Here is a 13,249-nt window from a genome sequence, read left to right as displayed (position 1 = left end):
AATCCAGATAAGGGAGAGCGCCCAAAGTGGACCCTGTGAGATGGAGGAGAGCACCTTTGTTTTTGCGTGTAGGCCCTGGCACCCCTCGGCATGATTCCTGTGCATGGAAACTGTCCACCTGGGACGCCTGTTCGTGAACATGTCTGTTTAGTCCACGTCTTTCATGGCTGCACTGCAGATAGCAGCCTGGTGTGCTGGGGTCAACAGACGTGCACTTGCCTGTCACGTTTTACTCATTAGCCAAGTGACTTTGGATCAGCACTGGGCTTGCCTAGGTGTCACTCTTCTCACTGAATAATAAAGCATTGGGCCTAGTTCTCTCCATAGTTCTCAGCTCCAACCATTTGTCAAACTTCTAGCTAGGTTATAGGTGAGCCATAAAATTAATAGATTAATTTCCTTCCTTCCTTCCTTCCTTCCTTCCTTCCTTCCTTCCTTCCTTCCTTCCTTCCTTCCTTCCTTCCTTCCTTCCTTCCTTCCTTCCTTCCTTCCTTTTCTACAATGTAGGTTCCTAGTGTTCTGTTAGGATGGCTTTATTTTACAGTGCTGTCTGACTTTTAACTTACTGCAGGTGACTCTGGAAGAACCTTTTTGCCAGTCTGCATTCATTGGTTCTGCCTTATGATTACCTGCTTGCAGCTAACGGATTCACTAATTCCCATATAAAAGACTACTCCCAAACAAAGACTTATTAGCCCCAAAGAAGAATGGCATGAGGTTAAATCAGATCATGGTCTTTCCTAGTCAGTCATCAGCAAAAGCTCTTTCCTCTGAGATGAAGGGCAGACCTGGTTTTATGTTTCAGAGAGTATGTCATTTAGCTTTTCTTTCCTTCCTGATTTCTCTCCCTCAGCCAGGAAGGATGCTCCGCGTGTCCTTTGTCATAGAGGGATGTCACGTGACATCCAGGGTCATGGTGAAGTGCGAAACAATGACCCTGAAGGGTCAAGGCAGCCTTCCGGGTTGTCATTTGCTTGGGATAAAGACTTTTACAAAAAACCTCATTTACAACTAAGGAGAAGAGAGCAAATCTCAACCCATCCTCTGCCTGATTTCTTGGAAGTAGTTTGTCTGTGGGTCCAACCACTTTGGCTTTTTCTTCTCAGAATTCCTCCTTTTTTCTTAGAACACGTGGCTTTCCCGTCTCTTTCTGAAGGGTGGTTATGCAAGACATTAGCTGGATGTAAGAACAGCCTGGATGATTCCTGCCTCCGACTGCAGCAGCTGGAGGAGATGAGCAAGAGAGAGAGAAGCCTGTGGAGTCTGAAGTTAACGTGGGGGGTGGGTGGGAACTGTGAGGAAAGGAGGGGAATAAAAACGGAAAGCAGGACCCTGCTCGCCTGCGCGAGGGCCCCTGCTAGGTTGCTTGATTAGCGAGCCCCAGGCCTTCAGAGCTGCTTGAGAGTAAAAATAGCTGCCTCTGATTTTCCTAAAGACTCAGGAATCCAGTGGTTCTGGGGGAGTGCTCGATAGTTCTGGTAAATGTCTCTGTAACAGAGGTGGCCTGGGTCTCTGTTTTCCGGGGACTCCCCTACTTCCACCCTGGGTGAGTAGGTGGGAGAGCTTGGCCTGAAACCTGCCCTTTGGGGCCACGGGAGCACCTGAAAAACCAAAACCTGCCACTCTACGGAGATAGTAAAAGCATAATACCCTACAGGGATCTGGGCTGATAATCACATTTCTGCTCCCTCCTTATACAAATTATCAATAGTAAATTGCCCCAAAGGCAGGGGGAGAGAGGAAGCTTAAAGAAGCCCACAAATAACACCGCACTCTCAGCAGACACGGCCTCGTATTGAACAAATACAGGAGAGGCCGGTTCTGAGGTGTCGTTCTCCTAGTGCCTGGTCAACTCTGAGCCCTCTGCTCCACAGCGAGCCTTCTGGGCTTCTCAGCGTCACTGCTGCCTAGGGGAGGCACGGGCGTGTTCACGTACGCAGGCCCCCCAGGAGAGGAAGGGTTGGGAACTGCCCAAAGCACAGCCTGGGTACCCACAGCCGCCAGCAAAGTCAGTGTGTGGTTTAGGCAGCCTGCTTTCGCTAGGGTCCCCGTGCTCAGCAGGCCGAAGGGGCCAGGATAGCTAAGGTGAAAGTCTTTTTTTAAAGCCTCCAAATTGATGCTTATCTAGTCAAGATGTATTTGGAAGAATGCATTGCTTTCATTCTTGAAGCATTTTCTGAGCCTCAATTACACTGTGAAGCCTCTAACTAGTTAGTAGTTAGCTAGTAAGTTCCTAATGCTGCTGGTTGCATCTGTCACATTGCCCGCCAGCTGCAGGGGATTGGGCAATGAGGGAGCGTGGTGAAGGTCTCTGTCACAATATTTGTTTTTAGTCTGGGACACACAGGGTCAGAGGTTAGCAGGCACTTGACAGACAGGTCAGCCTCAGGGTAGATCCCACTTTAGAAACCTTTAAACTTCCTCAAATATGTGGTCCTCATTACGGTACATCCCGGGCTGATTAGGAATCCTTTCATGAAGGAATCTTGCCCTAATCAAAGGATATTAAACCCAAAGGTTATCCAAGTGTTAATCTTTGAAATAAAAGGAGGAGTAGGCTGTATCACTTTATCCAGGCTTACATGCCCAATGTTGGTTTTCAGCACACGCCCTTCAAGTCTGTATATTCTCAAACCCTGATCATTTCCATTTGTGAAAGTTTCCGTGATTCCGGAAGCTCACCTGATCCAACATTGTCACTGTGGTGGTTACTTCAAGGTAACAAATACTTGAAGTCATCAACATATTTATGTTGCCGATGCTGACTGGGGGGGAAAAAATAACAGGTGGCCCCTCCTGATATTCTAGGGCAGTGGTCAGCAAACTGCGGCTCTCGAGCCACATGCGGCTCTTTGGCCCTTGAGTGTGGCTCTTCCACAAAATACCATGGCTTGGGCGAGTCTACTTTGAAGAAGTGGTGTTAGAAGAAGTTTAAGTTAAAAAAAAATTGGCTCTCAAAAGAAATTTCAATCGTTGTACTGTTGGTATTTGGCTCTGTTGACCGACCACTGGGTTAGTGGGAGGGTAGCAATGACCATCAATTATTCAGTCACCCCTGTCATAGTTTGGATTTCACTGGGTCTTATACATCCAACGTTGGGCATGTAAGCCTGGTTAAAGTGATACATCCTACTCCTCCTTTTATTTCAAAGATTAACACTTCGATAACCTTTGGGTTTAATATCCTTTGATTAGGGCAAGAGTCCTTCATGAAAGGATTCCTAATCACCCGGGATGTACCATAATGTCTAGTAACTAAGAGCAGAAGGTAATAATATATTGATAAAGGTACAATATATTAATCAGTTGATAGATTCACCTCCACACCCAAACACGCTAGGAGAGAGTTCTCGGAAGTGGACTCTCCTGCTGGGTGACTCACCTTCAGACTCCCGGGCTCATCCACAACAGCACCTGTGTCTGCTTTCCTCAGCCTTCGCCCAGCTGCTGCCAGCAGAGGCACTCACACAGCCCAAGCATAAGCACCTTCCCAAGTTTTGCAGTACGCACCTTGCTTGTCTCATGCTAATCATGACACTGGCAGCACCAACCCTTCCCAAGGCCCACGACCTACAGAAGATGACAGCCTGGGAGCCCTCACAGCTGACCAGAGGGCGTGACTCACAGGGAAAGTAGAAGCTCAAGGTAGTGGTGCCCAAGGCCAACCTCAGACCAGAGTGGAGAGCTCTCCAACGCCTTGGAAGAAACTCGAGGCAAGTTGAGATAATGGGAACAGGGTTTTAGCCCAAGGAAAGGACGTGCATAGAGGCATCAGGGTGAGATGGGAATAGCATGGCTTTGGGTCTGGAGGTGAGTGATCCTAGCAAGTTATACAACCTCTCTGGGCCTTGTTTCCTCACTTGTTAGGTTACCGATTGAGCCACAATGAGTAAAGTGTCTAGAACAGAGGCCTCACATCAGGGCACCCCATAAACAGTCATCAAGATTGTTATTGCAGCCGAAACCGGTTTGGCTCAATGGATAGAGTGTCGGCCTGTGGACTCAACGGTCCCAGGTTCGATTCTGGTCAAGGACACGTACCTTGGTTGTGAGCACATTTCCAGTAGGGGGTGTGCAGGAGGCAGCTGATTGATGTTTCTACCTCTCTATCCCTCTCCCTTCCTGTCTGTAAAAAATCAACAAAATATATTAAAAAAAAAAAAAAAAAAGATTGTTATTGCAGCCCAGCCAGCGTGACTCGGTGGTTGAGTGTCGACCTAAGAATCAGGAGGTCAGGGTTCAAGTCCTAATCAGGGCATATACCTGGGCTAAGGGCTTGATCCCCAGTAGGGAACGTGCAGGAGGCAGCCGATTGATGATTTTCTCTCATTATTGATGTTTACATCTCTCCCTCTCCCTTCTCTGAAATCAATAAGCATATATATATATATATATATATATATATATATATATATATTTTTTTTTTTTTTTAAAGATTGTTACTGGAGGCGTTTAAGGAGTGAGGATGGGCAGGCTGAGCTGGCCTCAGTCCAAGGCCAACCTTTCACTCTGTGCTTACAGGCCGTGAGCGACAAACCAGCACAGTTCCCACCCTGCCTCCCACACCCTGCTGCACCCAGAGCAGAGCCCCGCCTTGGAACACACCTGGAGGAGCACTTGGCAAGCATGCTCTCCCCAGCCTGTCCCAGGCCCCGCCCCTCTCAGGGCTCTACAGCCAGCGGATGGGGAGCCACTGAGGATCCACGTATTGATTGTGGGCCCCACCCTAACCAGAATCTTTCATGTCACCCCTTGCTCAGCCTCCTGCACAAGCAACCCGTCCTCTACAGCTATAATATATCGGATGAACTTTATTAATCCCCTGCCTCCCCAGACACCTCTGCTACCCAAGTTCTAGCCTTGCATAGTGGAAGCCTCAGGGACCTCGTAAAATCCCACACCCATGTCCAGGCCTCACCCAGACCAACTGTCAGATTCTCTGGGAGGGAGGACCTTGCCCTCCCCCTCCCATCAGTGGTTTTTAAAGCTCTGCAGGTGGTTGGTTGCAAGGTGCTGACAAGGCTGGCAAACGCTGCCATGGCTCCCGATTGGGACTGGGATTGGATGGTTAAGAGGAGGGACTAGCCAGCACAAAACAATAATCGCGATCAGCAGCGCCACCATCTCCCTTGGAGCTTGTTAGAAGGCTTAGCTGATTGGAGCCTGTGTTTTACCAGGTCCATGGCCTGGCGATTCCCCCACGCTGCCAAGTTAGAGAAGCACTGACACCAGCTTTTACTCGACGCTCACAGTAGTCCGAGTGCAGTGCCTGGTGTGTTACACACGCATCTCCTTCCATCCTCCCAGCCTCTCAGCTATCAGCACCCCTTCTGACATACAAGGGAGCACCTGCCATTCACTGACAAATCCTTACTGAGCACCTGAGAGAGGCTCCAGGCCAGAGACTGGGGTCAGGGGGTTGCTCCCCTGCTGGAGAAGAGCTCAGCGGCCAGGGAGGTGTGAGGGCCAGCATCAGCTCTTACCAGCTGTGCCCCTGGGCGACCTCCTTGGTCTCTGGGAGTGCCAGTTTCCTGTGGGCTAGTCACACGCACGGTCTTCGGTGACTTCCCTAGGCTAAGCACTCTTCGCGTGGCCTGGATCTAGCAAGAGCTCAAGAATGGCCGCTATTGTTATAAATAAAAATACTCCCAGGTCCGTGGTCGGCAAACTGCGGCTCGGGCCCCTTGAGTGTGGCTCTTCCACAAAATACCACGGCCTGGGCAAGTCTACTTTGAAGAAGTGGCGTTAGAAGTTTCAGTTTAAAAAATGTGGCTCTCAAAAGAAATTTCAATCATTGTACTGTTGATACTTGGCTCTATTGACTAACGAGTTTGCCGATCACTGTCCCAGGTGAGAGGGAGGAGGTGGAGAAGGAGGGGCGGGGATGAGAGTGAGGTGAGTGCACGGGAGCCTGGTGGGGGAGACCGGGGTGTGGACAAGGCTGCTTTGTTCTCGCACTTCCTGACCCCATCTCCCCGCAACAGGCTGGTTCACCCCACTTTTCCGATGAGACCACTCGGGTGAGACCACTATTAGCAGCATGAGACTGAACCCAGATCTCATCCTTTGTCCCCTGAAGACCTTCTTGGTTCGGTGGGACAATAAGCCCAGCAGCCCCTTCAACCCAGTGGGGGCTTGGGGCCTTGGTTCCCCGTAAGTCTTCCCTCCTGGGCGCCCCAACCTTTGCAGGGGGAGCGCGGGCGCCAGGAGAGCTGGGCGCGCGGCCCAGCGGCGCCCCCTCCCGGCGGAGCGCGCCACGGCAGCAGACCCAGCGGACCCTGGCGGCGCCCGTGCCACGCGAGACGCGGAAACGCCCGGAGAGGCAGCCTGAGCCTCAGCCCCGCGCGGCCCTGGTCCCGCGGGGTGGGCCCTGGCAGTGGAATTGCGGCCGGGAGGGCCACGCGGGAGCCTGAGGACTCGGTTTAGGGGGTTCGTGTTCCTCCGAGGGCACCCTTGCTTCCTGTAATTTAATTTTCTCTCCCGAAAGCGTTGCTAATTAAATCCTTCCTCCGGTGAGCCGCCCCCCCCCCCTGTTTATTAATTACCCAGCACGTGCGAGGCCTCCGCTGCCAGACTGGCTCGGGTGGATGGGCCTCGCTGCCCGCTCCGCTGGCTGCCGTCCTGGCCTGGGTCTCCGAGCTCGCTGCACCTGGGCCTGGCAGGCAAACCTCAAAGACTGAGCAAAAGCGGAACAGCCCTTCCCCCACGGCAGGAGGCCTCTGGGACTAGGAATCCATCAAAACCAAGCTCCCGTGCTTTCACCTCCTCTGCCTTTCCAACTCTCCAGCCTTACCCTTCCCTGCTTTCTCACTTAAGCAGGACTCCTGCCCTCCCTCCCATGGCCCCAGCACAGTGCTCTCAGCAGGTTTGCCAGACGGGACCCAGTGGCTATGGAAGACCACACAGCCTTTCTGGGGCATAGTGGGGAGGAGAGCTCGGACCTCCCCACGCTTAGTCTCCCTGGGATCACAGACTCTGATGCCTCCAGGGACCAAACTGGGAGTAGCTCTGTGTAGGCAATGGGGAGAGGTGGAGTCTGTGGCAAAAAAAAAAAGAAGAATAAAATAGAATAAAATAGAACTTCCTCTTTGGGGACTTATTCAAACAATGTGCCCCACTGAAGGCCAAGAGTGTCCAATTCTCGGTAAGTAAGAGGGAGTCTAGGATCCAAGGATGGCAGTGACTTGTCCAGGGTCACACAGGGACTCAATGGCTGATCCACTGGACAATCTGGACTCATAGTACAGAGATCTTTCCAGAATGCCACTTAATAGATTGGGATATGTGACCCCCTCCACCTTTAGTTCTTCCCATCAGAGGCTAGTTTTTACCCCATGCTGGAGGAGTTACCCATGCTGGGCCCCCGTTCCCCTCAGAGTCCCTCAGGTCCCCCCCAGAGGGATCTCTCTATCTAAACCTTCCCATTCAGACCACTTCTGGTCCAACCCTCAGCTGTCAGGCAGAGAAGGTAGCAGCTCAAGCTAATCCTTCCCAGGATTTGAAAGGAGGAGTTTGGGGGAGGGGAGCAATGCTATTTTTAAGGAGATATTAATGGTGGGAATTTCAGGCATCATAAGAAAGCCAGAAAGGGGGCATTCGGGGACAGGGAGTCTGGGGAGGAGCCCACACAAGGTCTGCCTCCTGTCTGGAAGGCCTCAAGCACTCGCTCTCCTCTCCACTGCTCTTGGCTCAGGGTTCCAGGTCACTGCCCTGCTCCCGGCCTGCACAGCTTTGTGCTGAGGCTGCCTGCAGGGGGAGGACACTGACATGGATGCCGCTGCACCAGCCAGCCCTCTGGCCTGTCAGGGGCTTCTCTTTTCTCAAATGTCCTAGAGGAGCTCTGGCAGATACTTTTCTCCTCTGAGCCCACTCCATTTTAGGGTCTTGGGTGCCTCCCATGTCCTGGTTTCTGGAGGGTGCTGTGCTCAGCTCTCTGGCAGTGTCTGGTCCCCTTCTGCAGGCACACCTTACACTGCCTGGGAGGGAAGCAGCCCCCAAATAGCTCAGCTCTTTTTCCCTGACCAGGCATCCTCCTTGAGCCCTGGGGTAGGGTCTCCAGCCTGGACTGTCTTCAGGCCTCCTCTGAAGAAACTGCTTCATGCAAGGCAACTTGCCCATTTTCATCAGCCTGGGAGGGACCAGACACATCTTGTAAACCCTGAAGCCAGCCTGCCTCTGCAGAGTCAGTCACCTTAAGCAGCTGACTGTCAGCCCTGTGAAGGCCGCAGAGGCTGAGCCTCATTCCTTCCTCTGTACCCGCCAGTGTCTACTGCACAGTAGGTGCTCAATAAACATGTTGAATGAATGAATCAATCAATGAGTTAATGAATGAAAACTTGAGTCCTTGTTACTTTTCAGCAGGGCATTGATTGGATGCCTACAAGAGTCCACAGCAGAAAGATAGTCTATCCCTGGCTGGTGTGGCTCAGTTGGTTGAGCATCATACTATGCACTCAAGGGTTGAGGGTTTGATTCCGGTCAGGGCACATACCCATGGGTCAATCCCAGTTGGGGCAGCCAATCAATGCTTGTCTCTCGCATCAATGTTTCTCTCTCTTTCTCCCTTTAAAAAAGTTTTTGTTTTTTTTTAAAGAAAGGTAGTCTAGTATCTGGGTTCAAATGCTAAACCCAGGAGCAGACAGCCGGGTTTGAATCCCAGCTCTTCCAATCATTAGTCACGAGGCTTTGGGCAAGTTATATAACATCTCTGTGCCTCAATTCCTTCACCTGGAAAATAGGAGTGTGACAACAAAGCATACCTCAAGGGTTGCTATGAGAATAAATAATACAAGTAAAGAAAAATAAATAATAAATAATAATTAATGCAGGTGAAGTGTGTGTATGACAAGGGCCTGGCATGGAGTGAGTTCCTTAAATGTTGGTCATTATCACTCGTGGTCGAATTGCAGCATCAACATCGTGTTCTACGCTATGCGCTAGGTATGGGGAAACCAGAGGACTCCACCATCAGCTTCCCTGCCCTCCATGGTTCACAGCAGAGCAGAGAGATGGAACCCACAAAGCAGGGAGTCAGAACAATGGATTCCTGAGGAGTGTAGGGGAAGACTCCCCCAGGGGCTGGATCTGATGAGGAAAGGCCCTGTGGACAGGAGAGAGAGGGGGGCTGAGAGAGGAGGCCCAGGCTGAAGGAGGAGGTATGTTGGGGCCACCAGGTTGTGGGCTGGAGGTGTGCACCTGGGTGCAGAGGGTATCTCACCAGTCAGGGTGGGGGACTGTACATGATGAAATGTTTCAGTCTTCAGCCTTTCAGTTCTACTCTACACCTGGAAGCCATGTTGGTAAAAAGTTTCCTTCCAACCCCAATCTCTGAAGCTGTGAGAGAAGAAAAGATTGGCAAGGAGTTCCCAGAGGCCCTTCTAGGGGCCCAGAGAGAGGTCTAGGGGTCTCTGAAGTTCTCAGGCTGTCTCCCTCCCTGTGATCTCCACCCCGGAGAACTCCACTGACCATTAGAAAAAGTAGATGACAATCTATGCTCAACTCACTCAACTCACTCACTATGAACAACATCGAACAAGGGTGAGTCAGGGTTTTATAAGAAGGAGGGGGCAGGGTCCACAGGGAATATGCCTGCAGCATGTATACGTGTGTCCCCATCACTCCTAAAAGGAGACGCGCAATCCCATCCATCACCAGCCATCCCTGCCTCTGCACAGTCCCTCCTACCCCACTCCCACCCACAATCCTGCTTTTCTGCCTGGCTAACTCCTATTCATCCTGCATGAGTCTGCCGTCTCCTCCTTGGGGAAGTCTTCCAGCCTCCTCGAAGCCAAGGGCGTGCTCTCCTCCGGGCTTCCATAGCACCCTGTCCTTCTCCTTCCCATCAGCCACTGAACCTAAACCCTCTACAATTGGTCCTTTTCCCCACGAGGTCAGGTAATAGGTCTCATTCACTTTGAATTCCTGGTTCTTGGCCTCATGCCTGGCATCAATGAATGTTTGAGGAATGAATTGAGGAGCTGGGCCAGCACCACCCACACAGTGAGGAATGAGGGCAGAGGCAGAGGCCAACATCCAGGCAGCTGAGCTACCCCAGACATCCCAGCCACCCCCCCCCCCCCCCCCCCCCCCGCAAAAGAGGGCTCCCCCTGGCTGGTGTCCAGGTCCAAGGTTCTGCCTCACTTCTATAATAGCTCATCTCAGACAGGGCAGGACAAGGCATCCTTGCTCCATACACATCCCTCCTTTTCTCCCCCTCAGGAGGGGCTGCCTCCCTGAGAGCATGCCCAGAGACAGGGCAGGAGGGGGACGAGGGGAAGGCAGAGGGTTCAGTGAGGAGCCAGTGCACTTAGAGGACCAAATGTATAAAGTAACAAAGACAGCCATATTCTTAGGAAGGAGATTGGCTAAAAGATGGCCCTGGGGACCTAAGGGCTGGCTTCCTCGTTATAATGGAGGGGAATGTGGTTCGGGTCTCTTTCAGTCTGTCCTTCTCTCATATGGCAGTTCATACTTTGCCTAATCTGATGCTAGGGCATGGGCCAAAGCAGAGTGCCCACTTTTCAGATAGGAATACTGAGGCACCGTAAGAGTTGTCCCATCCATCTCTAGACCCACAATGTGCAGAGCACAATGCTGGGCACATGAGGGGAATGAGAGATGCGGAGTGAGAGACTGAGCTGTGTATTCATCTGGTCAATATTGAACACCTACTAGATGCCTACCCTGTGCTAGGCAACCAGGATACAATGGTGAACAAGACAGGTGTCTCTGCCCTGTGGAGTGTGTACAGCCCATGCTCTAGAATGTGCTGAGCACCAGCTGAGCATTAGGGATTAGCCACAGCTCCATTCATCTCTCACCACCTGCCCCTGCATATCAGGGAGCTGCCGCCCATTGGTGTGTGTTCAGGGAATGCAGGCTCCGGCCTAGGCTGAAGGTTGTTCAACAGCCCAAGTAAAATCAGCACCTTACAGCTGTGTCTCTATCAACCCAGGCCTGCACATCTTTAAAATGCATCCGAGGTCATGTCCATTCACCTGCTCAGGTACCACTCCCTGCAGGGCTCAAGCCCTCCCTGTGGTCCCCAGGGCTGGGCAGCCCAAGGTCTCCAGGTGTTGTCGGTAGGGTGAGGGACAGCAGGGGGCCCTGGCTGATCCTCAGGAGTGGTCAGCCCTGGTTGTGTTGAAGGATCAGGCGGATTCTTCATTCTCCCTCCACCTGTCCTCTGACATGGAAAGAGGTGGGAGGAGAGAAGGAGTGGGAGAAGAGGCAGTAAATCCCAGGTCAGACAGTCCACCCTTGGTCCCATGGGTTCACAGATCCAGCACTACCAACCACACCCCAACCCTGACCAATCACAATGGGTTCTGGCTGAAAGAGTGGGGCAGGGTCCTGGGGGTCCCGCATAGATGCCCTCTTAATCGCTGGGTTGTGCGGTGAACCAGGGCCCCAGGGAAGGAGCAAGAGCACCTGGGACAGCAGCCGTCTAGACAGAGATGATGTACCCACTTGAACAGAAGTATTTTTGATCTTTACCTTAAATATTTTAATAGCCAGTATGACTGTTTCAGTACATTCCAGCCCTGCTACCAACCACAGTGCCCATGCAATCACATCAAATCCAATTTAAAACCACATATTTTATTGATGTTCTTCATTGAAGATGCAGGGTCATGTATACAAATGTTACTCAAGTCCCACAACTGGCAACTTCCCCACCACTACCCACCCCCACCCCCACACTGTCCAATCCACCAGGAGCCAACTTCCTGCAGGTCTCCCTTCGGCTTCCTCCCCCAATGTCCGGCCTCATTGAGCTGAGGCTCCAGGAGGCTGCAAATGGCTGGGCTGGCTTCCAAGCTTGAGTGTTGGAGTCAAGAGAGAACCAAGGCCTGGGTCACCATTCCCACCACCTAAGTATGGCCAGAATGAGGGTGAGGATGCTCACCACTACCCCCCCCCTGCCCCCAAATGACTTTTCCATCCAGCAGCCTGGGTGCTCCTTCAGCTCTCTCTGCCATATTTTTCCTCTCCAAGTGACCTGCCCTGCTGACTACCAAGATGGCAGAAGGACCATTTTTCTGGTCTGTGCCTGGATAACAGCGACAAGTTAGTTGCCCCTGATGGCAGGAATCTCATTATCTTGGTCACTACTGTATGTCAGTACCTGGAAGAGCACATACTTGGCACTAAATAAATACATGTTGGATGCATGAGTGAAGGAATATGGGAGGAAGTATTAGTGGATGGAGTCATTACTACATTAGCCCTCTAGGGGGCATGAAGGCAGGACTAAGGTTAAGTCCTTCAAATTTCTGCCCAAGAACTCAGGGTGTTGTATAGCAACAATTGGGGTTGCCATGGTCACCAGCTGGGCACTGTAGGGTGTGGGTTTCAGCCCTGCTGCCTTGGGACCCGGTCAGAAGGGGGCACATGTGTTGTCCCTACTCCCTCATATGCTCCAGGGGTCTGGTCCTCTGGGTTCCAAAACACACAGCCATTCCCTATTCAGAGCCAGTCAGATAACCGCGCTGGTCTGGCAATTGCACCCCTATATTCTGGTCTCCTCATTCCACAGCCTCATCTCTCCCAATCTCCCCTTCTGAGCTGAGCATGACCTTCAAGGTCTCCCCACCACTGTCCCCACCTGCCCCTGAATTGCTCCATCTCCCTATCCTTGAATGCCAACGCCTTAACTAGCATTAGCACCCAGGTAGATCTGTCTCTCCAGAGACTCTCTCCTCGATGGCTGGGTGGGATCCTAAAAGTTTGCATCATAATTTTAAGACTCCTCTGTGCCCATGGACACCCTCCATGAAGACAGATAACTCTACAAATCAATGGGCCTGGCGATCACAAAGCGGACACCAGAATCTTGGAGAAGGGGAGAGATGTTCCCTTTCCTAAGCCTGTGCAGAGATTCTTTCCCGGCGTGCCTGCTAGATGACTAGTCTCTGCTGAAATACCTCCAGTTTGGGGCACTCACTGCCTCCCCAGGAAGCCACCCTAACGTTGAACAGCTTTAGCTGCCAGAATGTCCTTTATACGTGGAAGAAATGATCCCATTTCCTTCTCTTATTCTCACTCTTCATATATCCCAGCACTCAGCCTCTGTGTCACCATCTTTATTCTCCCCTAAGTGCATTCTCCCCCCCCCCTCTCTCCCCTCTATATGTTTATGTAGTCACGTGCCTCTCATTTATAAGTATGTTCCCTTCCTTTCTCCCCTCTCCTTCTTTTCCCAGCATCTAGCAAAGATTGGAAGAGCGCCAGGGAAAGAAAGCATCCA

Source organism: Pipistrellus kuhlii, unplaced genomic scaffold (assembly GCF_014108245.1).
Source record: "Pipistrellus kuhlii isolate mPipKuh1 unplaced genomic scaffold, mPipKuh1.p scaffold_m20_p_1, whole genome shotgun sequence".
Taxonomy (NCBI): domain Eukaryota; kingdom Metazoa; phylum Chordata; class Mammalia; order Chiroptera; family Vespertilionidae; genus Pipistrellus; species Pipistrellus kuhlii.
The sequence above is the reverse complement of the archived record's forward strand: the minus strand, read 5'-3'. Positions refer to the sequence as shown.